Raw genomic sequence first — 25,065 nt, 5'->3', positions numbered from 1 at the left:
ATCCCTAGGAGGTGAAAAATTCAAATCAGGGCCGGGTTTGCTGGGAGGTGGCAGCTGGACAGTCAGAGAAGTTCACATATCAGAGTAAGCCTGGGTGGGGAGAATGAGATTATTTTAGGGGGCATCAACTGCCTTCCAAAGAGGGGCTCATTTCAGAGGAGGATCTAACCACATGGAAATATTGAATAGATAAGCTAAGGTCAGGGCAGCAAGGAGAACTAGCCTAGTCGCCCACCTGAAGGGCGGCCGTGGCAGACACGGTGGAGGGCTCTGGGGCATTTCCTTGTTGGGCTCTCTGGAGAGGACTCCAGCCCACCTTTTCCTCCAGCCCAAAGGTAGGCATCACCCCTACCCAGCCATCCCCAGAGGTTGGGTTGAAGTGAGAGGTTCAAGAGGCAGCGGGGGGGTGTTCATCTCCTGCCCAACTCCTGTCCCCTGGGTCCTCCCGGGGCCACAGAAACAGGAGACGGCACAAAACACAAGGGGGTCCTTCTGTTCCATGGGAGGGAGGCCACAAGCCCACCTTGTCCTTCTCCCCTTCTTCCAAACCTTTCTCCTCTGTGCTGTTGTTGTTTCCTGTCTAAAGAGCTTACAAAGCAAGAAGGGAGGGTGAGTGCCGCGAGTCCGAAGCCTGGTTGCTGCCGCAGCATTGGGCTCTGTGGAACACAGGGACCTCCACCTCCAGGCGGGGGAGGACAAATGAAGGCAAGCAGGGCGTTATCAGCAAAGACGGAGTCCCCAAGGACTTGAAGTTGACTGTGTGTCAAGGCTGAAGCTGTCAGGTTGTGGGGAAGGCTGTGTCTTGGCTGGTCTGGAAGAGCAGGGGTGGTGGTGGGGGCAGTGGCAGCCATCTGAAGCCATCTTCCTTAGTGGATTCCATCCCCCACGAATCTCTCACGGTTCACTCCAGGTAACCCTTCGCTTCTCCTTCTCCTCCTGAGCAACAGTCTCCTCTTGGGGTCTCCTAGGCGGGGCTTGGGCTGGGCAGGCAGGCCCAAGTCCACTGGTGTGTTTCAAAGAGTTGTAAGATGCGGCTGGTAGTAGAAGAGACATAACATCGTCTAGACTTTGGGCAGAAGAGATAATTCATCCTGAGTGGGGAACACCGCAAACAGGTCTGCCACGTGGTCTGCCATCAAATGACTGGCTACTGGGAAGGCAGAGGGTGATGACCTGGAAAATGCACAGGACAAGGAGCGGCAGACTTGAAAGATTCCATTCTAGGGGAGAAGGAAGCACAATGGAAAGTAAAGATGCCCCTTAGAGGCTCGGTGGGGTAAGGAAAGAAAAAAAAATGACCTCAGAAGAATAAGCCCTCTTTGAATAAAATGCCATCAAAGACTAAGAAGATGTCAGATAAAAACAGGCCAGTGGCGACAACAACAAAACAATAACAGCAAAAGTGGACCTGTATTAAAGAAACTGAGCAGCTAAACTTCAGTGTAGCACAAAGTACATGCACCTTTGCACTAAGATGCCTAACGAGCTACCCTATCCCTCAAGTATTATCTGCTGTTGTTAGAGCAAAGCTAATTCAAGACATAATCCTGATCATAAAGAAGCTAGAACCCAACATTCGTAAAACTTACTGTGTGAAGAAAAGTATCACCTACTATTTCAGGACAAGGGAAGTTCAAGATAAGAAATCCTCATCATTAAAAAGGAACCCAATATTCACAGAAATTACTACATGAAGAAAAGGCACCCAATGAATATTTCTTGAATGGATTCCTCAATTTTTATTTCAGTTCAGAAATGCTCATGAAAATACATGGGTAAATTAAAAGATGCTTAACTTCATTTCATTCAAGCTCTGCTGGACTGAGGCATCCACAGACTTGCTTTCTCAGTCCATACTTTTTCACATAATTCTCCCCCATTACCCTCTTCATGGCAAATATCACTACCTGAGGTTTTACTGTATAGTTTTCATTGGTTTATTTTCTGTCTCTGCCGCTAGAATGAAAACACCATGTGGTCAGCAAATTCATTTGCTTTAATTTATCTCTCATACCTAAAACAGTGCTGGCCAAATAGAAGGCACTCAGTAAATACCTGTTGAATGGTTAAATGCATGAGTGAATCCATTAAGTATTTTTTGAAGGGATTTGTATACAAAAGAAAAATGAAATGGTGGAATTTTCAGCAAATTCAATCATATATTTGAGATGGGGCTAATTCCTTTGCTTTAAGTTTGACATAAAAATATTGTGAATTTGTTTTAATAGTATAATTATAACAGGAGAAAAATATTTCTAAATGAGTCAGCTAGTACATTTTGGAAAACAGTTGGTACAAGAAGTACTGGGAGAGAGCCATGAGATCAGGCCAACTGAACATTCATTTTACTGTTAGAAATTTTAATAAAACAGTAAGATTGTTGATGTTGCTTCATATGAGGAAGAATTATCAGAGCAACATATGCTGAGGGGACAAACAAGGATAAGGAGTATAAAGTCTAGTTGATCTTAGTAACTGAGGTAGTTCTCTTAACATTAGGAAAAGAAAAACTGCTCTGGTTTTAGCACTTACTGTATTCTGATCATTGATGCTGAACCTGGCACTTCTTATATTTGACATGGAGTGAGAGTGGTTTATCTTCATTTTCTCTCTTGGCTAGGGCCAGTTGAATATTCTTCCTGCATCTGACACATGAATGTATAACGCAGTAAAGTGTTATTGACTTTATTACATTGGACGTCAGATTTGAGGGGTCCTGTGATGAGCACATGTCAGCTTCTGTCCTAAATGTTGAAATGAGAGTCATGTCTTTAATGGCCACTTGGCATTAAGCTCCACACCAAAGGAGTCAAAATCATTCCCGAACTGCTACAAAGGTGTAAGTCGTAGACTGTCCATCGGATCCCCTGCACGCATGTAATACAGATTTGTGACTGTAAATCATGAGGCAGCCACAGAAGTTACATGAAAATTAATCTATATTAAAGTCAAGAAATATGTATGGTAAAAATGATTAAATTCAGGGCACTTTAGGTCTGGAATTATCCTTTCATTATTCAGGAACAAATAAAATAAAAACCCAGAGGAGTGAATTTATTTTTCTGAAGCCCAAGGATTATTCATTAGCAGAATAAAGGCATAAACTGGGGCCTCTTGAATCCCAATTCTTTGGTCATCTGGAATCTGATTAAATAAAGCTTTCAGCTAAGATTTTTTTTAAAAACATAAAACTTTGATTTGAAAACACAATACAAAACAAAGAAACATTGAAATATAAGATACGAAGATATAAGCCAATACTTAAGATATAATAAAAAGAAAACTACCAATTAGACTCCAAGGCCAGGATATAGTCAACATTCTTCTTCTCTCTCTCTAGCACCTTGTTACTGAGATAATCAAGACAGGCAAAAAGGAGATCGAATATGACATTCACTTGTTCTTCTTCATAGCTCAGAATATCTGCTTTTTGTTTAATGCATGTCTTTTAGCTGGGAGAGGCTACTAAGCCATTTATTGACTGTGTGTTCAGACAATTGTGCTGAGTTCTGATGACACAGTCCTTCCCAAGTCATCCACCTTTGTCTGTCTTTCTTAACTATATACCTGTGCACATTTTTAAAATTTTATTTGTTGTAATTTTCAAAATGCAAGGTAATAAAGATATAGAATTTTCTAGTATATAAAATGTTGTTTCTCACTTAGTATCAAATCCTGTGCAATAGGGACCAATGTTCTATGGTTGCCTTACTCATGAAGGATCTGAGGCTCATAGATTGTGGTTTGACACAAATGACAAACCCACTAAATGACAAAGCACGTAACAGGGATTTCTGACCCAGAAACCAGTGGTTTTCCTAGTGGAGCCTTCATACATTGCTGGTGGGAAAATTAAACAATGCAGCACAATTTGACAGTTTCTTTAAAAGTTAAATATGTGTTTATTAGATGACATAGTATGTGCCCAAGCAAAATGAGACATATATTCACACAAAAACCTGTGTGAAAATGTTCATGAGAGCGTTGTTTGTATGGGCAAACACTGTAACCAACCCAAAAGTTTATCAGCTTGGTAAATGGATAAACAAAATATGTATATTTGTGCATTAGAATACAAACCAACAATAAAACAGCCAAATTCTGACGTACGCTACAAAATGAATGAACCCCAAAAACGTTATTGGATGAGTCCACTTATATGAAATGTCCAGAACAGACAAGTTTATAGATCCAAACTGAAGATTATGTGGTGCTCAGGATGGGGTAAGATTACACCAAATGGGCTCCAGAGAATTTTTAGGGGATGATGGAAATGATCTAAAACTGAATTATACTGATTATTCTCCAACTCTGCAAATTCATTACAACTCTTTGAATTTTGTACTTATAATAGGTAGATTTTAAGAATATATATATACCCCCCCAAAATGAGAAGGGGACAGAGAGAGAGGGAGGGAGGGAAAAAGGGAGGGAAAGAGAAACAGAGACATAGATAGACACTCACAGGGTATTACCAACCCGAGGAGCCACGGGAGCCATTTCTAGATGTAATCTAATCCTCTTAACTTTACCGTACTAAGGATGATGTTGATTGGTTCATGGGAAGAAAGTTTCAGGAACATGATTATTTTATGGGTGACAGAAACAAGGGAATTTTAAGGAATTGAAAAAACATTTAACCCGTGATTCCATTTATGTATTAAATTCGTAGATAATTGTTCAGAAACTCTTTTGCTTGAAACAATGCATCTCAACTGTCTTTCTTTTTTTTAATAAATTTATTTATTTATCTATCTATTTATTTATTTTTGGCTGTGTTGGGTCTTCCTTGCGGTGCGTGGGCTTCTCACTGCGGTGGCTTCTCTTATTGTGGAGCACGGGCTCTAGGCGCGCCGGCTTCAGTAGTTGTGGCTGGTGGGCTCTAGAGCGCAGGCTCAGTAGTTGTGGCGCACGGGCTTAGTTGCTCTGCGGCATGTGGGATCTTCCCGGACCAGGGATCGAACCCGTGTCCCTTTCATTGGCAGGTGGATTCTTAACCACTGCGCTACCAGGGATGTCCTCGGCTGTCTTTTTGGACTGAAAAAAAATGTGGAAAGCTTCATATAGTTGAATATAACCTTCAACCACTTCTTATATGCCTATCTCAACACTTAAAATGAAGGAAGGTGAAAAGGAAAATATGATGAGAGAAGAGATTTTATTCAACTAATTATTTTCACCTGGTACATTTTGGATTCAGTAAAAGTCAAGATTTGATCAATATTTTGTATGTATATACATATATATATATTATATATAATATACATATGGTCCTATATAATGATAATTAATATTCAACATGGTGATTTTGAAGTATCATAAGAAATATATCAATGCTTACTTTTCCTCCAGTCAAAACTGCAGTCTAATATTTATTTTAGAGAAATGCTTACCTTATATGTTTGAAATAGATTATGAGTTAATCAGAAAACTCAATCAGTATCTAATGTCACTCCACTTTCCTCCCTAGTTAAATAGTTAAATCAGAAAATTAGATAAATTTGGTGATTTCTAGGGCAAAATAGTGCATTTTAACTTAATGACCAGTGGGGACCTACTGACTCACTGAGGAGTCCACATGTTTTTCTGAATTTTAGCCTTGCCGTGGATGTCATCATGGCAGTTGTGTTCATTCCAGCACTAAGACTACATTCCTATATTGATAATGTTGTTAAATATTTAACTTCTCTCTCATTAATTTCAACATCTAAATTTTAAAACTACCTAGGAAAATAAAATTTTAAGACCTCAACACTATGATTTATTTAGGCTTATTTTCTTTTGTCTTGGAGAGTAGAAACTGAGATGTCCTCAAAGAGACAAACCACAATCAAAGTGTATTGATTGAGCATCGTGGCTTCAGTGTGTGTGTGTGTTTGTGTGTGTGTAATCAAGCTCTCTAGTGATGAATTACATGCCAGTTTTGGGCATTTCTAGAATGTTGAGACTTGTGGAATTATCAGGCATATTGAAATAAACTATGATATAGAGGACTAGTAAAAAGAAAAATAACTTTCTAAAATGAAAAGAGATGAGGTGTGTTTGTACTATGCTTACTTTACATATATGTAGCCTGTCTACAAATCTATTACTTGTGTGCCTATTTTAATTGAATATATGAACATCTTTGTTCAAATCACTGTGCTAGATGATGTGGATATAAAACAGAATAGAATATGGAATTTGTCCTCAAGGATAGAAAATAACATTAAATTTTTTTCTTTCTTCTCAGCATATAGCAATAAATGCAGTAATTTCCCTTTTTAAAATTAGTAACCACGGGATTCATTTGAATATTCAATGGTGATAAGAGTTTCAAATTTTAGCCTTATAAGGACTTTCTAGTGACTGATATAATAGGTTTCAGAGGCTCATTAACTCTACCTGGTGTCCACATAAGTAATCACACACTCTGTTGTATGAATGGATTACATTTTTCATAACGACCTGAAAATATAAAACCTGTCTTTCTCTCCCTATTAATTATTCTCTTTTGGCACATAAGTAGAAGAGACATAATGCAGTACCAGGAGTTTTATCTATTTGAGCTCAAGTAATATCTCCCAAGGTGACATCCCATAGCTAAAGAGGCAGTCTTCTTGGTTTTGTGTTTGAAAACACACTTATTTAGATCGAGATTTAAGATGGTACTTTTTTTTGCAGGAATTTTAAAATGCTTAACATACATACATTTAATCATTTCTTTTTACAAGTATATTCAGGCTTCTGAAGTTCTCTAACGAGCTCTTGTTTTTGGCAGTTGCCTGTACATTTCTCTAGGAAATTTGCATCATTGTGACAAAGTGGTAGTTACCTGTGTCCTTACTGTTAGATTCTGGGTCTCTCTCATGGTACCCTCTCAGAATCCTGGGAAGTGGCAAAAGAAAGTCACTGCAAGGTTGCAGTGAACATAAATTTGACTTGGCCACTGCTAGGTTTTGTGAATGGGAAGGAAGAGTCGTGTACCGTGAGCAACTGCAGTGGTGTCACATGGATTTGATCAGGATATTCCCTGGCCCAACCAAAGTCTGCTTATACATGGGATTAACCCCACATGAGAGTGGGAACCTCTCACATAATGAGGTAGGGAAGTGACCATTTCAGATTAAATTTCAGCATTATGGGGGATTAACTGTAGAGCACATTCTGACTACAGATCCAAAGGAAATATGAAATCAAATCCAATAGAGATGTACTCATGAATGCAAATTTCATTATTTAACCAATTTTTATTGATTAGCCCCTCTCTGCCTTCTGTATCAGGAGGATGAAAAGGTGAACAAAATGAATGTATCCTTATGTCTTGTCATCTCAAAAGCCCCAAATACCCTGAAACATTGTAGCAATTATTTGTTTGTTTGTTTTGTTTTTCAGTAAAATTTACAACCCAGTGACTAAAAGGGAACTTCTTGGAGTAGTTGAGATGTCTCACTCCCTCCTTCCCTTTATCTCTCCCTCCCTCTTCCTTTCTTTCAACTACACAAGCAAAAAGCATTCTTTGGTAAAGAAATGTCCTTTCCTGTTGGCCTCTCAGACCCCATGTTACTTCATTTTATTCATTTATAGCTTTCAGGAATTGAATAGTATTTTGAGAATTTAACACCTTGCTTTACTTTACTGCTTTTCTACTAAAGAATTGAGATTTTAGCTAACCACAGAGACACCTCAAACTTGACATGTTCAAAGTTGATTCACTATTATTCCTCGCTAACTCTTTCTGCTGTTTTCCAAACTATAAGAATGATAGCATCACCTGCCAATCATGTAGAACTCCTCCATGACTCCCTTTCCTGATCCCTTACATCCAGATGGCATCCAATTTCAGTCAGCTCTACCTCCTTACCACTTCCTCATCTCGTTCCCTTGTAGTCATCCTCTTGTTTCCACCTTAATTCAGACTTCATTCATTTTTTGCCTAGCCTACTTCTTCTTCTATGTGTTCTCATTAAAATCTTGTCTCTCTTCAACCCATATACCTTGCAGGAGTAAATTGATAATGAACATATCAAATCAGTTGTATCAGTTCCTGATTTAATCTTCTTTTCCTGACTTCTCATTGCCTACTAGATTATAATCCAAATTCCTTGGTATGACATACAAGGTCCCCCATTATAGGGAGTCTGCCCACCACTTCAACAATTACAAAACCTTACCATATTTAATAGTTTGGTCCCTGATATGGACTGAATGTTTGTGTTCCTCCGGAATTCACCTATCCTAACCCTCCAATGTGATGGCATTAGGAAGTGGGACCTTTGGGAGTTAATTAAGTCATGAGGGTGGGGCCTCATGAATGGGATTAGTGCCCTTATAAAAAGAGACAAGAGAACTGCTCTCTCTATCTCTCTGCTCTTTGCCATGTAAGGAGAGACTAAGACAGTCATCTGCAAACCAGGAAGTGGGCTCTCACTTGATGCCAGTTGTGATGGTACCTTGATCTTGGACCTTCCAACCTCCAGAACTGTGAGAAATAAATGTTTGTTGTTTAAGCCACCCAGCCTATGGTAATTTGTTATAGCAGCTTGAACTAAGATGATCTCTAAACTATGATAAGTTGTCTTACTCCTTTGTATTGTTGTTCAAGCTATTTCCTCTACCTTGAATGGCCTTCAAGGTAGATTAGTTCCAGACAGGTGTAATAGCTCCACTATAAACCACATTTAGAAATTATTCATATTCCTCTGAGAGAGAATTGAATGCTTTCTTATGCCTCCAATAGCATCCTATTTCTATCTATCTTGTAATTTCTTTGAGGACAACATCTGTAACTGACTCATCTTGGAGATTCTTATACCCAGCTTTGCATCTGACACATGGTAAATGCCAAACCTTGGCAAGGTACTGATAGTTATTTGTATTTTATGTGATTCATTTAGGCTGAAAGAATTAGGATGCTTCAAGTGTTTCAATACCAAGCTTTCAAGATCAGTGAACTCCAAAAGAGATACTTGAAGAATCAGTTTCTGAGTTTTTTAGAATGGAAAGAACATAGGTAGAAAATCATAAAACTGTTGGCAACCATCTCTTTAAATATGTAAGAGTGATTTCTTTTTTTTTTTAACGTTTTTATTGGAGTATAATTGCTTTACAGTGGTGTGTTAGTTTCTGCTTTATAACAAAGTGGATCAGTAATACATATACATATATCCCCATATCTCTTCCCTCTTGCATCTCCCTCCCTCCCACCCTCCCTATCCCACCCTTCTAGCTGGTCACAAAGCACCGAGCTGATCTCCCTGTGCTATGCAACTGCTTCCCACTAGCTATCTATTTTACATTTGGTAGTGTATATATGTCCATTTATACGCCACCACTCTCTCACTTTCTCCCAGCTTACCCTTCCCCATACCCATGTTCTCAAGTCCATTCTCTAGTAGGTCTGCGTCTTTATTCACGTCTTGCCCCTAGGTTCTTCATAACCTTTTTTTTTTTTTTTGGTTCCATATATATGTGTTAGCATACGATATTTGTTTTTCTCTTTCTGACTTCCTTCACTCTGTATGACAGACTCTAGATCCATCCACCTCACTACAAATAACTCATATTCGTTCCTTTATATGGCTGAGTAATATTCCATTGTATATAAATGCCACATCTTCTTTATCCATTCATCTGTTGATGGACACTTAGGTTGCTTCCATGTCCTGGCCATTGTAAATAGAGCTGCAATGAACATTGTGGTACATGACTCTTTTTGAATTATGGTTTTCTCAGGGTGTATGCCCAGTAGTGGGATTGCTGGGTCGTATGGTAGTTCTATTTTTAGTTTTTTAAGGAACCTCCATACTGTTCTCCATAGTGGCTGTATCAATTTACATTCCCACCAACAGTGCAAGAGGGTTCCAGTTTCTCCACATCGTCTCCAGCATTTGTTGTTTGTGGATTTTCTGATGATGCCCGTTCTAACCGGGAGAGGTGATATCTTATCGTAGTTTTGATTTTCATTTCTCTAATAATTAGTGATACTGAGCAGCTTTTCATGTGCCTCTTGGCCATCTGTATGTCTTATTTGGAGAAAGTCTGTTTAAGTCTTCTGCCCATTTTTGGGTTGGGTTGTTTGTTTTTTTAATATTGAGCTGCATGAGCTGTTTATATAGTTTGGAGATTAATGCTTTGTCCATTGATTCGTTTGCAACTATTTTCTCCCATTCTGAGGGTTGTCTTTTCATCTTGTTTATAGTTTTCATTGCTGTGCTTTCCCATTTGTTTATTTTTATTTCCATTACTCTAGGAGGTGGGTTCTAAAAAAATCTTGCTGTGATTTATGTCAAAGAATGTTCTTCCTATGTTTTCCTCTAAGAGTTTTATAGCATCCGGTCTTACATTTAGGTCTTTAATCCATTTTGAGTTTATTTGTGTGTATGGTGTTAGGGAGTGTTCTAATTTCATTCTTTTACATGTAGCTGTCCAGTTTTCCCAGCACCACTTACTGAAGAGACTGTCTTTTCTCCATTGTATATCCTTGCCTCCTTTGTCATAGAGTAGTTGACCATAGGTGTGTGGATTTATCTCTGGGCTTTCTATCTTGTTCCATTGATCTGTATGTCTGTTTTTGTGCCAGTACCATATTGTCTTTATTACTGTACCTTTGTAGTATAGTCTGAAGTCAGGGAGTCTGATTCCTCCAGCTCCGCTTTTTTCCCTCAAGATTGCTTTGGCTATTCGGGGTCTTTTGTGTCTCCATACAAATTTTAAGATTTTTTGTTCTAGTTCTGTAAAAAATGCCACTGGTGATTTGATAGGTATTGCATTGAATCTGTAGATTGTTTTGTGTAATATAGTCATTTTCACAATATTGATTTTTCCAATCCAAGAACATGGTACATCTCTCCCTCTGTTTTTTTGTCTTTGATTTCTTTCATCAGTGTCTTATACTTTTCTGAGTATAGGTCTTTTACCTCCTTATGTAGGTTTATTCCTAGCTATATTATTCTTTATGTTGCAGTGGTAAATGAGATTGTTTCCTTAATTTCTCCTTCTGATCTTTCATTGTTAGTGTATAGGAATGCAAGTGATTTCTGTGCATTAATTTTGCATCCTGTAACTTTACCAAATTCATTGATTAGCTCCAGTAGTTTTCTGGTGGCATCTTTAGGATTATCTATGTATAGTGTCATGTCATCTGCAAACAGTGACAATTGTAATTCTTCTTTTCCAATTTGTATTCCTTTTATTTCATTTTCTTCTCTGATTGCTGTGGCTAGGACTTCCAAAACTATGTTGCATCATAGTGGTGAGATTGGACATCCTTGTCTTGTTCCTGATATTAGAAGAAATGCTTTCAGTTTTTCACCATTGAGAATGATGTTTTGCTGTGGGTTTGTCGTATATGGCCTTTAGTATGTTGAGGTAGGTTCCCTCTATGCCCACTTTCTGGGGAGCTTTTATCATAAATCAGTGTTGAATTTTGTCAAAAGCTTTTTCTGCATCTGTTGAGATGATTATATGGTTTTTATTTTTCAGTTTGTTAATATGGTGTATCACATTGATGGATTTGCATATATTGAAGAATCCTTGCATCCCTTGGATGAATCCCACTTGATCATGGTGTATGATCCTTTTAATGTGTTGTTGGATTCTGTTTGCTAGTATTTTATTGAGGATTTTTGTATCTATATTCATCAGTGATATTGGTCTGTAATTTTCTCTTTTTTAGTATCTTCATCTGGTTTTGGTATCAGGGTGATGGTGGCCTCATAGAATGAGTTTGGGAGTGTTCCTTCTTCTGCAAGTTTTTGGAAGAATTTGAGAAGAAGGATGGGTGTCAGCTCTTCCCTAAACACTTGACAGAATTCACCTGTGAAGCTATCTGGTCCTGGACTTTCGTTTGAAGATTTTTAACCACAGTTTCATTACTTGTGATTGGTCAATTCATATTTTCTATTTCTTCCTGGTTCAGTCTTGGAAGGTTTTACCTTTCTAAAAAATTTTCCATTTCTTCCATGTTGTTCATTTTATTGACATAGAGTTGCTTGTAGTATTCTCTTATGATGCTTTGTATTTGTGCAGTGTCCATAGTAACTTCTCCTTTATCATTTCCAATTTTATTGATTTGAGTCCTCTCCCTCTTTTCCTTGATGAGTCTGGCTAAAGGTTTATCAATTTTGTTTATCTTATTAAAGAATCAGCTTTTAGTTTTATTGATCTTGGCTGTTCTTTCTTTCTGTTTCTTTTATTTCTGCTCTGATCTTTATGATTTCTCCTTCTACTAACTTTGGGTTTTGTTTGTTCTTCTTCCTCTAGTTCCTTTAAGTGTAAGGTTAGATTGCTTATTTGAGATTTTTCTTGTTTCTTGAGGTAGGATGGTATTGCTATAAACTGCCCTCTTAGAACTGCTTTTGCTGCCTCCCATAAGTTTTGGATCGTCGTGTTTTTGTTGTCATTTGTCTCTAGGTATTTTTTGATTTCCTCTTTGATTTCTTCAGTGATCTCTTGGGTATACTGTAGCACATTGTTTATCCACCATGTGTTTGTGTTTTTTATGGTTTTTTCCCTGTAATTTATTTCTTATCTCATAGTGTTGTGGTCAGAAAAGATGCTTGATATGGTTTCAATTTTCTTAAATTTACCAAGGCTTGATTTGTGACCCAAGGTGTGATCTGTCCTGGAGAATGTTTCATGTGCACTTGAGAAGAAAGTGTAATCTGCTGTTTTTGGATGGAATGTCCTATAAATATCAATTAAATCTATTTGGTCTATTGTGTCATTTAAAGCTTGTGTTTCCTTATTAATTTTCTGTCTGGATGATCTGTCCATTGGTGTAAGTGAGGTGTTAAAGTCCCCCACTATTATTGAGTTACTGTCAATTTCCTCTTTTATAGTTGTTAGCATTTGCCTTATGCATTGAAGTGCTCCAGTGTTGGGTGGATGTATATTTATAATTGTTATATCTTTTTGGATTGATCCCTTGATTTTTACATAGTGTCCATCCTTGTCTCTTGTAACATTCTTTATTTCAAAGTCTATTTTATCTGGTATGAGTATTGCTACTCCAGCTTTCTTTTAATTTTCATTTGCATGGAATATCTTTTTCCATCCCCTCACTTTCAGTCTGCATGTGTCCCTAGGTCTGAAGTGGGTCTCTTGTAGACCGTATAAATACAGGTTCTGTTTTTGTATCCATTCAGCGAGCTGGTGTCTTTTGGTTGGAGCATTTAATCCATTCACATTTAAGGTCATTATCGATATGTATGTTCCTATTACCATTTTCTTAATTGTTTTGAGTTTGTTTTTGTAGGCCTTTTCCTTCTCTTGTGTTTCTCACTTAGAGAAGTTCTTTTAGCATTTGTTGTAGAGCTGGTTTGGTGGTACTGAATTCTCTTACCTTTTGCTCCTCTGTAAAGCTTTTGATTTCTCTATCGAATCTGAATGAGATCCTTGCCGGCTAGAGTAATCTTGGTTGTAGGTTCTTCCCTTTCATCACTTTAAATATATTGTGCCACTCCCTTCTGGCTTGTAGAGTTTCTGCTGAGACATCAGCTGCTAACCTTATGGGACATCTCTTGTATGTTATTTGTTGCTTTTCCCTTGTTGCTTTTAATAATTTTTCTTTGTCTTTAATTTTTGTCAATTTGCTTACTAGGTGTCTTGGCATGTTTCTCCTTGGGTTTATCCTGCCTGGGACTCTCTGCGCTTCCTGGACTTGAGTGGCTATTTCCTTTCCCATATTAGAGAATTTTTCAACTATAATCTGTTCAAATATTTTCTCAGGTCCTTTCTCTCTCTTCTCCTTCTGGGACCCCTATAATGTGAATGTTGTTGCATTTAATGTTGTCCCAGATGTCTCTTAGGTTGTTTTCATTTCTTTTCATTCTTTTTTCTTTATTCTGTTCCACAGCAGTGATTTCCACCATTCTGTCTTCCAGGTCATTTATCCATTCTTCTGCCTCAGTTATTCTGCTTTTGATTCCATCTAGTGTATTTTTCATTTCAGTTATTAGACTGTTCATCTCTGTTTTTCGTTCTTTAAGTCTCCTAGGTCTCTGTTAAATATATCTTGCATCTTCTCGATCTTTGCCTCCATTCTTTTTCCGAGGTCCTGGATCATCTTCACTATCATTATTCTGAATTCTTTTTCTGGAATATTGCCGATCTCCACTTCTTTTAGTTGTTTTTCTGGGGTTTTATCTTGCTCTTTCACCTGGTACATATTCCTCTGACTTTCCATTTTGTCTATCTTTCTGTGAATGTGGTTTTCATTCCACAGGCTGCAGAATTGTAGTTCTTCTTTCTTCTGCTGCCTGCTCTCTGGTGGATGGGGCTATGTTAAGAGGCTTGTGCAAGTTTCCTGATGTGAGGGACTGGTGGTGGGTAGAGCTGGGTGTTGCTCTAGTGGGCAGAGCTCAGTAAAACTTTAATGTGTTTGTCTCCTGGGTGAGGCTGAGTTCCCTCCCTACTGGTTGTTTGGCATGAGGCTACGCAGCACTGGAGCCTACAGGCTCTTTGCTGGGGCTAATGGTGGACTCAGGATGGCTCATGCCAAGGAGTACTTCCCAGAACTTCTGCTGCCAGTGACCTTGTCCCCACAGTGAGCCACAGCTGCCCCCCACCTCTGCAGGAGACCCTTCAACACCAGCAGGTACGTCCGGTTCAGTCTTCTATGGGGTCACTGCTCCTTCCCCTGGCTCCCCGTGTGCACACTGCTTTGTGTGTGTCCTCCAAGCATGGAGTCTCTGTTTCCTCCTGTCCTGTCAAAGTCCTGCAATCAAATCCCACTAGCCTTCAAAGTCTGATTCTCTGGTAACTCCTTCTCCCGTTGCTGGACCCCCAGGTTGGGAAGCCTGACATAGGGCTCAGAACCTTCACTCCAGTGGGTGGACTTCTGTGGTATACTTGTTCTTCAGTTTGTGAGTCACCCACCCAGCGGTTATGGGATTTGATTTTATCGTGATTGCGCCCCTCCTCCCGTCTCATTGTGGCTTCTCCTTTGTCTTTGGATGTGGGGTATCTTTTTTGGTGAGTTCCAGTGTCTTCCTGTCAGTGATTGCTCAGCAGTTAGCTGTGATTCTGCTGCTCTCGCAAGAGGGAGTAAGTGCACGTCCCTCTATCAAGACTAGATTCTTATACTCACTACTCTTCTGGGATTTATTGAACTGGACTGCCTGCATTTTAATGTGGCAAACTGAAGAACACAAGACATTTTTAATGCAATTTTAAAAATGATTATTGAATAATGATACTTGAGTGTTTACTTTTGACTTCTGTAGTAAGTGTCATTATGTAGAACAGTTTGTACCCAGGCAGAGCCTTGTGAAACAAAGATTGTAACCCTTAGCAATCAGGATAGATTATAAACATAAACTGAGACAGCAGAATCATGGCCTTATCTGAATGCTGTGTTCCAGTTCTGCTCAGTGGATGTTGGAAGAATTTAAATGAGGAGGAGAATCAAGAAAATTATGTAAAGAAAAAAGAAATATAAATTTATTTTGTTTTAAATTAGAAGGGTGTAAAGAAAGACTAAATCTATTTTCAAATTAAAATTATTCTAAAGTATGTTTTGTTTTGGTTTGTTTTTTTAAGAGCAATGTCCAGGAGTTTTTTTTATTGTTTGACTAACAGAACGAAACCAGGCAGAGAAGTCCACAAGGAAATGATGGTCATACTTCATTGCTGCTTGCCATTTGGTCCTTCATCTTCCTAGCACTTACTGTATTTCCTTTGAAAGATTTTAGACATTTATTTAATCACAAATGCAATCCAAGTATGAATAAATAAATGTATTATCTTTTAGGAACCCCCACCCCCATGTTCCTTTAAATAGAAGAAGATGCTAAATGTCTCTTCATAGTTTGTTTGGCCATAGTTGTCCCACCTATAGTTTGAAAAACAGTCTGAAATCCTTTCCTCATTCCATTAAAGAAATCCTGGGAAAGAAGTTCTATTGATATTGTCCATAGTCTCCAAAAGGTGAGGATGGTAACTGGGCTGAAGGCTACTGCAAGGGGTCTTCAGGAAATGGAGGATAATTGGGAAATTGGGCAGAGGCAAATCTTGTCAAGGAGACACCAGCTCCTTCAATTAAAGCCCAGAGAATGCCACCCATCGCAGCTGACCCAACCATGGCCACTGGTCTGTTTCTTGCTGCCAGTATGGCTCCTGTTAAGGCACCGCTCATGATGGAGTTCCAGGGATCTTCTTTCCCTCTGACTTGAACCATACTGCAGTCAGTCACGGAAAACAGACCTTCCCCAAACAGCAAAGGTACCTCTCAACTGCAGAGCCCTGGTTTTAATAGCTGGCAAACTCCTTCCTAGTCTGTGGTTTACTCCCACTGGAGAACTGCGAAAACCTTTGATTACCTTCACCTATGGTTCTCATCTTAAAGGCCCCACCACAGTCATCCACAATTCGCACGCATACCCTTGTACCTTGACTCCATGGTCAAAATAAATTTTCAAATTCAGTTTAATCTAGGGACATTGTTGATTAAATTTTAGATGACAATTTGGTATCTGACTGAGATGAAGAAACCACATGACAGATTTACTGGTTGCTGTTTTGTACTTTGTGATTTTAGCCCGTAGTCAATTTTAAAGGTCTGCTGGTTAGAAGGTGCTGCCTCTCTACTACTGTGACTAAAACCTTTTTGACTTTAATTTTATCTCTGTTCAAAGAATCAAGATCCTTTCAAAAGTTCTACAATCACATTGAAATTACTTTTAAAGAGAAGTTAGCTCTAGGTTTTTCTTAAAAGACAGATTCTTAAACTTTTAGATATCAGTTAAGGTCTGTACATTTTATTGCATTTTATATGCATTGGATAAATTCAATTTTAAAATGTGACAAATCTTGTTTGAAGGGAAAGAACCCTCACTGAGCAGAATTGTTGCACCCTAGTGTGTACTTTAATTTGGAATTTTCAGAATATGAATTTGTTTAGCATTGCCACAAGCAAACATAATGCTTATCTATACAAGTCCCCCATCCTAAAGAAGAACTTTGAATTTGGGTATCTATGCACAAACAGAAAGAGAGGATTTTCCTGTTAGTCCTTTGATATAATGTGGTTATTAGCTGCTTGATTTTATTTTATTAAATTTAAAAAATTTTCAGCCACACTGTTCAGTTAGCAGGATCTTAGTTCCCCAACCAGGGATTGAACCCGTGCCCTCAGCAGTGAAAGCCCAGAGTCTTAACCACTGGACTGCCAGACAATTCCCTTAGCTGCTTCATTTTAAAACTTTATAGAAGAATGTGTTTTGGGACAGACGTGTTGGTAAATCTGTTTCTGCTGCCAAGAATACAAGAGGACAACCCAACCTTACATCGTGGTGAATCTCATTTATCATCCTGTCACTGCACCATCTTTTTCCAGTTTCATCCTGGACCACGATTTCATGGCACAGAAAGAAACCTGGGCATCAAACCATAGCATATGAGCAAGTGGATGGCCCAAATGTTTGAGAGCATAAACATGCCTCTCTCACTGGGCACCAGTTGAGAGGGTTGAAGCCCATTCATTGTAATTGCAGTTCAGAGTAGAAGAAGAAACTGTGCCCAGATGAGAAACAATTTGAATGTTTGTGTGGATTTGGATTTTAATAGCTCTGTCACGTTCCATCACTGTTTGCTTGAGCATTTCCCTGATATGTTCTCCCAACACTGAGGCCATTTCTGCTTCTTTCTTGATATCACTCGTTGTTTTCAAAATGTGGTTTTCCATGCTCTCTTCTCCAAACAGTCTCAGTTAGGTTTGAAATTTAATAAATGGTCAGTAAAAATATAGCACCCTAGGAGCTTAAGTCCTGAAATAATATTTGAGATAATTTAGTGTAATATTTACTTACTGTAACATTTTTCTTTCCTTTTTAGTTCTCACTCATCTGAAGATGCATCTCAGTCTTTGCTAAAATTTTATTCTTTTCAAAATTAATATTGATAGTGTCATTAATTTCTAAACCTGAAGGACGCTAAGTACCATTTTTTTACATAAAGAAAAGACATACATGGAAGGAGTTTGTAATGTTGAGCCATGAACGAGTGATAGATATAGTCTGAGACTGTACAGGACGACACTACTGTCATGAGAGACAGAGTGTGCCTTACATAAGGGCAAAACTGCTGGTCTTCCAGTGACACATTCAACACTGTGATGGGGTGTGACAAAGAGGTGGACATGGCAAACTTTGAGACATATGCTAATAACACACTACCGAGAGATATCTAGGGTGGGTACCTACTGTGATATCATCAACTGGAAATGTGCACTTTGGTACTGTCATAGAATGTTGGCATAACCCTGCTGTTTGTATCTAGCTGTTTAAGACATTGAGGACAAAGCAGTGAATCTTACTAAGGGAGAAAACAAAGTGATGCAATCAAAATTAAAAGTTATTTCAGGTACTATTGCTGGTTGCTAATTGTTATAGGTTATCCTATCACAAATTTAGTATATAGTATATATACATATATTTGTTCATTTCACTTTTGATAATGTTACCTTATTCAACATATTTAAAATTTAATCCACCAAAATTCCTTCCGGAAGAGTCTCCTTTCTTATTATTTTAATGCCCTTATGATATATCATTGTAACTACAATAAAATTAATTAAACAAGGAGTCTGTTAGACTGAGGTGGCTCTAATGCCTCGGCAGCCTATTAAGCAAGCCAAAACCTAAGCCGGAATCAACGCACCAGAATCCAAAAAAAACCCAAAAGAGCAACCGATCACAAGTAGCCCGCTTTTCCAAATAGGGCAACTGCTTAAGTATAGCCAATCGAATAACGTATTTGTTTTTCTTCTGCGTCTTCTCTATGAAAACCTTTTCCCTAGCTTCTGTCATCAGGGAGCTCCTAACCATTTTTGGTTTGGTGCTGTCCAATTTGAATCGGCTTGCATAAATAAACCTTTGAAAAAATTTTATGTGCCTCAGTTTACCTTTTAACACTACCTATACCTCTAATACAAAAGGAACCTTTTCCTGAGAGCTTTCAACTTTTTCTCGTTCACCTGGGAGGTAGATCTCTCTGACTCTGTTTTGTCCTTATAAGTTATAAAGAACCTATGAGTGTTGGTGTCTATCCATTACCATAATAGAATCTGAGCATTAATATTTATTTGTGGGCATGCCCAATTTACAAAATCCAAAATTTATTTTCATAACCTAGCTTACAGTGGGTGTATTAAATGAGTACAAGTTTTAGTGGCTTGTTGGTTTAATAGGCTCAATTAGTAGAAAAGGATAACTGGATAGCTATCAAAAGCATCCTGCCTTAAGGGTTAGAATGTGGAAGTAATATGCCTTACTACTCAGAAATTCTTTTATTAATATCTTAGTAATCTCCTTCATGACATCACTTATTCCCATTTCATTTCTTCTCTTTGTGTATCTCCTTTGACTCTCCTAAAACAATATGGTTAATTTTATAGAGGGGATTCCTAATTTCATAAATTCTTTAAAATAGTATTCGGCAGTGTACTGATCTGGCTTCTCTCACCTCTTCAGTCTCTCTTCCCACCATTGCTTCGAAGAAGTTTGCAGTCCTACACATTGAAAACCACTTTCAGTTCCTGGAATGGACCTTGGTTCTTTCAAGTTTTATGACTTTATTTATATTGTCCCTATTCTTGGAAATATTCTTATCCTCCTATTACAATGGGATAGCTTTCTGACATTCTTTGAAGGTTTAATGAAACCATTATTATTATTATTATTATTTTGGAGTTCTCTGAGTTTACTTCTTCTGGCCTGAGATAGGTACTCTTTCTCTGTGCCTACTTAATGCTTACATATTTAATAGTAGTCACCTTTTAGGTGTTTTGATTCACTTACTATCCCAACAACCCTACTGAGTAAACAACTATAATTGTTATCAACCTCTTCTTATACATGAGGAAACTGAAGCAAAAAACAAACAAACTAGTACTTGCCTAAGGTCTTACAGCTAGTAAGTGACAGAATGAGTTTTGAAGACAAAAGGTCTAGTAGCATCACTATACAAACCAGCGCTGTCCAATAGAAATCTGAGTTACAAATGTGACGTAATTCATAAATTTTCTAAAGAATACATTGAAAAAGTAACTGGTGAAATTAATTGTGTTAATACATTTTGTTTAATACAATATATCCCAAATAACATTTCAAGCATAATCAGTACAGTATTAAAAATGAGGTATTTTATATTTTTTATATGAGGCCTTCAAAATGCAGTGTGTATTTTATACTTACAGGATATCTCAATTTGGGCTAGTGTTTTAAAGTACATGTGGTTAATTTCTACCTTCAGTTGATGACACAAGTCTTTACTCTTAATCACAGTACTGTACTTCTCTTTGTATGGAAATAGTTTTATTTGCCTGTATCCCCCATTGAACTCTGAACTCCTTAATGAGTGAGGATGTTTTGTATCTCTAGCACATAGAATAGGTATTTCCTGATACATAGTACAAACTTAATGAATATTTATTGAATTTTGTTGCTGAAGTACATTGTTAAGTTGAAATTTCAAGAGATTCAAAATAAATGACCAAATGCATACATTTGCCACTCTTGAGCAGATCATGAGAGAAAATTGAGACGACATCCAGGAAGACAGTTTGTATCTTTCAGGACAACAGGATATATGTAAGGTTCCATTTTAAGAATGTATGTAAATGCTGAATTTCACTAAAATCATATTATAAAATAATAAATGAAAGCATGGTCTAAAAGTGTCACAATTTTTTTATTATTATTATAGAATACTGTGTTACATTTTTTTAGTGAAAAAGGGGGTCAGAATTAACATTGTATCATCATGTTTGGTAAAATCATGAGTGGAACCATGCCCCATGCATTGTAGATACCTAATAAATACTTTCTAATCTGATTTTTTTGAGCCAAGGGTAGTAACCTCAACTCCTACAGGTATTTGTTTATTTATTTGAAATCCGATCCAACTTGCCATCAGTTTGGACAAGCTGGGACAATTTCTCAAAATGAACTCCACTGTAGTCAAATTGTTCTCCCCAAATGAAAGAAGGTTCCCTTGATGCTAGTCAAAGAGTGAGGGCTCCTTGACTCAGAACCGGATGCAAGCTTAATTAACCAGCCTTCCATTTCAGCTCAGTTACATTCTTGGCAGCCTATGAGGTTCATGGGGTAAACTTTTTATAACAATTATCAATATCAGCCAATTTTTCAGAATGGGCAAGAATAAACTTCAATAGTTCCAGGATGAGTTTTCAGTCTTCCAAAGGTTCTCTCTGGCTAACTGCCATGGAGAATATTGTAGGAGCATAAAGAGTGCAGTTTTATGCAACACTCTAGAAATCAGTTAACTTTATGTTTAGTTAGATTGTGAAGATTTTATCAAGCTGAATTAACTATTTAATGCTGTTTTAGGGTACTGTTTCTTTTTGTGAGAAATGGAAAATGGTCATTTTCTTGTGATATTTTATATACAGGACTGCAGCTGTGTGTGTGTGTGTGTGTGTGTCTGTGTGTGTCTGTGTGTGTGTTTGTGTGTGTGTGTGTATGAGTATTATCTAGCAATGTTTAGAGGTTGGCCTATCATTGACTCTGTCATAAAACTATCAAGGATGAAAGAGAGAGAACATCCTACTGATGGGCTACAGGCTCAGTAAGAACCCGGAACTTTTGGATGTGTTTATTGGGGTTGAAATTTTTGTTAGGAGTAGAATTAATATTCAGGGTGATTTGAAATGATATTAAGTTCTTAAACCCGGGAATGGCTAAATCCCGTCATTATCCAGCATTCTTTATATTTTGTAACATCAGGTACATCATTATACAAGGAACTATTAATTATAAACACACACTACTCTATTATTCACTGAATGCCCATAACCACAAAAGTGAAATTCTTTCTTCAATTGTAATAAGGCATTTAGATTTCTTTCAAAGTTTAAGTGAAAACTTTCCTTTCCTTAAAAATCTAAATTTTAACACCATGCTGCTCTAAAAACTAAAGCAAATATTTTATATAAAAGAGAAGAGGGTGAGAAGCCATAAGTATCCTCTTGCCTCTCAGCCAGGCTTTAATGTGTTCAAGCCATGGAGGCAGGAATTTAAAAAAGGCACCAGAGGGCCAGGTGGCGCAGTGGTTGAGAGTCTGCCTGCCGATGCAGGGGATACGGGTTCGTGCCCCGGTCTGGGAAGATCCCACATGCCGCGGAGCAGCTAGGCCCGTGAGCCATGGCCGCTGAGCCTGCACATCCGGAGCCTGTGCTCCGCAACGGAAGAGGCCACAGCAGTGAGAGGCCCGCGTACCGGAAAAAAAAAAAAAAAAAAGGCACCAGAGACCACATGGAATTCCATGGAATTTCTTCTTAGGAGTTCAACCACAGATTCTGGAAGCATAAGAAACAGCAATATCTCAACCATGACCTTTGAACATAGTGACCCCTCACATTAGTAATTGTTTAATTTGGTTTATACAAGTATAGTTATTAAATATGGAGTGTCTTCAAGGAGCTAACACACCTCTTTCAATAAATACAAATTATAGTTTACAATATGCCCCAAGAGTAGTGCACCATCATTTTTATAAAATGTTAATATATCCCCCTATTACTAGAAGAAAAGAAAAAATATGGTGTAAATAATCACAATTGAGGTTTTGTGAAATATTTCATCATAGTAAAATATCTGAATATCACTACAGTAAATGTAAACAGGCAAATATGTTTAGCTTTGTTTAACAATCATAACTTTTTGCTGATGGATCAGTTTTAGTGAAATTTGTGTTAGAGTCTTTGAAGCATATTTTGAAATACAGCGTATCTTTTAATCTTTATGTGAATTGGTTTCATTTACTAACATTTGGAGGAGATCTCTTATTCTGAGGGAATCTGATGGGAATTCTGATGAGTGTTTGAAAAGTGGTAATTGTGGCACTTTGGGAAATGCTGGGAGAGGGCCAACCTGAGGGCCACAGGTGCTTTTCCCAGCCAGCAAGGAGGCTTAAAAGCAAGAAAGCTTTCTAGCACTGTGCCAGGAGTTGAGCTAGGGCCCTCAATGAAAGGGAATTGGATTTATCTGTAGATAAATATAACATTTCTTTGTTCTTTTCTATTTAAAAGATATACACGTTGTGATATATACCTCTAAAAAAACTCTATCTATCCTACAGAGAAAGGGGACCAGGGAACTCCTTCCACCTCCAGTTTATTAATACTACATTAAAAATGTGTATTACTTTTAAGAAATTTAAACATGACAGTTAAAATACAAACATTAAACTTATAAACAATCAAAAATTATGCAAAAGAAATACAAATACTATGAAATTCTACTTCTGTAACATCTTGGGTAACAATCTGAAGGTGGAAATCTTGATGATATACAACATTTAATGAAGTTTCAGAATCTATTTCTGCTACTGCAAAGAAATGCCATCATCAACAGTACAGAAATAAAAATTTAATAATTCTATGCATGTTGCATAAAGAAATATTTTGCAGCCATTAAAAAAATGTAAAATAATATGAAAGAATCTAGCATAACCTTTTCTATCATTAGGGTTAAAATTGGTGTACAAAAGTTCATCCAGTCTGATTTAAAATGCTTAATATAAAAAGATAAAATTAATTGTATTATCGTTGTCAGGGTTTTCTAGAGATACAAAACCAGTTTTCTTCCTATCTATCTATCTATCTATCATCTGTCTATCTATCTATGTAGCTATCTAGAGGGAGAAGGAGAGAGAGGGAGGGAGGGAAGGAGGGGGAGGGAGAGAGAAAGAGAGAGAGGGAGGTTAATTTATTATAGAAATTGGCTCATACAGTGATGGAAGTCAAGAAGGCCCACAGTCTTTCATCTGCAAGCTGGAGAACCAGGAAAACTAATGGGTTTCATTCAGTCTGAGTCCAGAGTGCCACAGGACCACTGATGTCTGAGGGTAGGAAAAGAGTTGCCCCAACTCAAGCAAAAAGAGCAAATTCACTCTTCTCTTGCCTTTTTGTTCTATTCAGACCCTCATTTGAATGGATACTACCCACCTACATTGGTGAGCTTCTTTACTCAGTCTTTCTCAAATGCTAATCTCTTCCAGAAACATCCTCACAGACACACCAAGAAAACATGTTCTACCACCTATTTGGGAATCCCTTTGCCCAGTCAAGGTGACACATAAAGTGAACTATCACAAGAACTCATAGAATTTTAATTTCTTTTTTAATATTTTCATTAATTTCTAAAGTAAGTTGTGTTACCATTTAAGTCATAAATACAGGGGAAGGATTCTTCAAAGATGGGTCCAGGTAGGAATTTATCTCCCTAACTAGACAACAATTGTACTGGCAGAATCTGTCTGATATAACTCTTTTGAAACTGGAGTCTGTTGAAGGTTTGTAACTTCCAAGGGGAGGGTTTGGATAGCAAATTGCAGGTAACAGTCAATTTCAACTCTTAGTACAGTACCAGTTACCCCTCCTTCACACCTCAACCTGGGAAAGGAGGTAGTGCACATGTTACAGGAGAACCTTGCAGGAGCCAGAGTGGACAAAAAGCACCCTGTCTTCCTTTGGAGATCAGTGTTCTATTTGCTGATTGTTGCTTCTGATCACAGAGGTGCAGAGAAAGAGGTGGTGGTCATTGTTGTTATACCTACCCCACTGTTGTAAGGTCCTCTCCTTTTGGCCGAAGTGACTTCTAGTGATATTTAAAGGGCCAGCACCTTCCACCCCTGCCCCCTCCCTCTTTTTATTCTTTTTCTCCTTTCGGGAGCCAAACATTGAAGACTGATATATTTAAAATCAACTGCATATATATAGGGCAATTAGAAAGTCACTACACATGCCTAGGGAAAAGCACAGGATCAAAAAAGACCTGAAAAACCCCTAAGCTTACACCTCAGTGATCTTCAGCACAGAAACAGCCTATAGCAATCAAAAACAAAAAATAAAAAATAAAAAAACAGAAAACCCTGAGGAAGGAGGCAAATCTGGTTTCCAGTTACCACACTACTACATTTAAATGAACAATTTTCAACAAAGACTAAAAAGGCTTAAAAAGTATAGCCTATTCAAAGAGAAAAAAAGTAAATTTGTTAGGTCGCAAATTAAGTCTCAGTGGATTTTAAAATGTAGATATCATACAAAATATCTTCTCTGATCAC

General features: G+C 37.8%; 1 protein-coding gene and 1 pseudogene across 1 annotated transcript in view; one reads left to right on the top strand and one right to left on the bottom strand.

The window, feature by feature from the left end:
• The window catches only part of DPP10 (dipeptidyl peptidase like 10), a 638,912-nt gene that overhangs the window by 257,567 nt on the left and 356,280 nt on the right, over nucleotides 1–25,065 (top strand). The window lies entirely within an intron of this gene.
• On the bottom strand, nucleotides 15,881–18,806 carry LOC112392688 (mitochondrial import inner membrane translocase subunit Tim17-A pseudogene; annotated as a pseudogene).

This window comes from Neophocaena asiaeorientalis, unplaced genomic scaffold, assembly GCF_003031525.2.
Source record: "Neophocaena asiaeorientalis asiaeorientalis breed wild unplaced genomic scaffold, Neophocaena_asiaeorientalis_V1.1 scaffold32, whole genome shotgun sequence".
Classification (NCBI taxonomy): Eukaryota; Metazoa; Chordata; class Mammalia; order Artiodactyla; family Phocoenidae; genus Neophocaena; species Neophocaena asiaeorientalis.
The sequence above is the reverse complement of the archived record's forward strand: the minus strand, read 5'-3'. Positions and strand labels throughout refer to the sequence as shown.